Source organism: Cebus imitator, unplaced genomic scaffold (assembly GCF_001604975.1).
Source record: "Cebus imitator isolate Cc_AM_T3 unplaced genomic scaffold, Cebus_imitator-1.0 Scaffold18, whole genome shotgun sequence".
NCBI lineage: Eukaryota > Metazoa > Chordata > Mammalia > Primates > Cebidae > Cebus > Cebus imitator.
The window spans coordinates 6,268,269-6,270,378 of NW_016107333.1; the positions used below are offsets into that span (position 1 = coordinate 6,268,269).

A 2,110-nucleotide genomic window follows, 5' to 3' on the forward strand; every position below is an offset into this window, starting at 1 on the left:
TTATACAAAATAGAATTGAAAAACAGTTAAAAAACAACTTCGTGGAGCTCAAGGTCGTTATAATTTAACTAGTGAATTAAATTACATCAGAAGGCTGGGCGTGGTGGCTCACGCCTGTAATCCAAGCACTTTGGAGGCCAAGGCAGGTGGATCACCTGAGGTCTGGGGTTCAAGACCAGCCTGACCAACATGGTAAAACCCCATCTTTAAAAAAAAAAAATTACATCAGAAAATTGATAAAATACAACAAGCTCACTTTGATATAAAGGACCCTACAAAAATAGCAAAAAAAGATATTGGGTCAATTACAGGGACTTAATCCTTTTGAAATTCTGAGACATGCCTTCTGGCTGTTTATGATACTTGTTATCTGTGTAATTATTCTGTTTTTGTTATATGCAACAGTCCATATTTGCAGAAATCTAAACAGTAAAAACTTACAAGCTAAACTGCATTATTTAAAATTACAGACAGTAAAATAGGTATTAAAATTAAAGGTGTTTGTACAAAACAAAGACACACAGAATATCAGTCCTAACAAAAGTTACAGACTGAAGCTGAAATAAGGAATGTGGGTACATATGCTCTTCAGTGACTTGTGGTCTAATATTATTTACAAAACCATTAAGTCTCTAAAAATGATGTTGATTGTAATACCGGACCTAAATAAATAATTGAATAGTCAATGACGGGTAAGATCCTCAGAGGAGAATGACCTAAGACAAACACAGTCACAGCAAGGCCAACAAACATCAGAGATGTGCCCAGCCAGCAATCCCTCCTGAGGCTCTGAACGCTACCCAACAATACTATAAATCTAACTTGCCTTCACTGTGAAGGTGATGCCTGCTATTAAATACAACTTAAACATAAAATTCCTGTGTAGGCTGTTCAATGTACTACACCTTACATATTAATAACAGTAATGATTTATGCTGTGCCAATTTTTGTTATGTTTGTATTTACAGTTAAGGGGGAGGTGTAGAGAGCCAGAGTAGCCCACCCGCTCTGGGGGAATCAGCGGCAAGGCTGCTGTGAACTTTGGGTGAACTCCAGAGAAGCGAAACTATAATAGGGGAATGTGTGTGTCTCGGAGAAGAGCAGAGAGGCCTAGAAAAAGATAACCAGCTCTCACTAACCTTACTGCAAGGTAGTTGTTAACTGAAGTATGTTAATTAAAATATGAGAATTATAACCACAGACTGTTCTAAGTAACTACACCCTCCCTCTGCTATGTACTTTGTAAACATATAAAAATAAAGTGCTCTGAGGCAGGTGAGGGCCAAAGAGACTGACACCATCAGCTTTTCGGATCGCCTGGCCCAGCTTTATATATGTTTGTCTGTATGTCTTTCTTTATCCCCTGCCATTCCCTCTTAGGTCTTTGAACCCTCGTGCAGCGCCGGACACAGCACACCCCAGAATGAAACATTCCTCCCTGTTTCATCATGTGGCCAGACCTGGAGTGAGACCGGACATACTTCTCTCACCACCTTGCCACCTCTTTTGATCCCTGTCCATCATGGCCCCGTCAGCCATACCCTGCCCTGCCCCTTCCTCCTCTCTTTGGCCATGGTCCCCCGAGTCACATCTGGGGGACGAGGCAGCCCCTGTCCCTCGCTCATCCTCTTGTCGGAGCTGTAGCCTCCCCAGCCAACTCGGGAGTCCTGGCTGTGGCACTCTGGTCCTCCATGGCGTTCTGGGTAATGCTGTCCTTCTCTCTCTCCCATCATCATCATCTCCCACTTGAGCATGCTAATCTTCTCTGTATCGTTCCAATTTTAGTATATGTGCTGCTGAAGTGGGCACACTATGTGTTTTCATTGTAGCTGATCACCTCCTTCCTACACCAGCACTCCAGCCAGAACAACCTCTGTGATATGGCCAAAATACACCTGGGAATTTACCTCTGTGATATGGCCAAAATACACCTGGGAATTTGCCACTGTCCCAGCAACTTTTCCAGAAAATGCAACTACTCATCTGAGGTCCAGATGTGCTCTGCCTGCCTCCACATGCCTGGCGAGCCTGACTGGTTTGACAGACGCTTCGACAGCACTGTTGAACCCCTACAGAGGCCACAAGATCCTGTGTCCAATGATGCTTTGAT

General features: G+C 43.4%; 1 non-coding gene across 1 annotated transcript; it reads right to left on the minus strand.

The window, feature by feature from the left end:
* Positions 1-1,704: 1,704 nt before the first annotated feature.
* LOC119469375 lies at positions 1,705-1,809 on the minus strand. Its single transcript, XR_005198166.1, has one exon. It is a non-coding gene; the product is annotated as a U6 spliceosomal RNA (small nuclear RNA).
* Between the last annotated feature and the right edge of the window lie 301 nt (positions 1,810-2,110).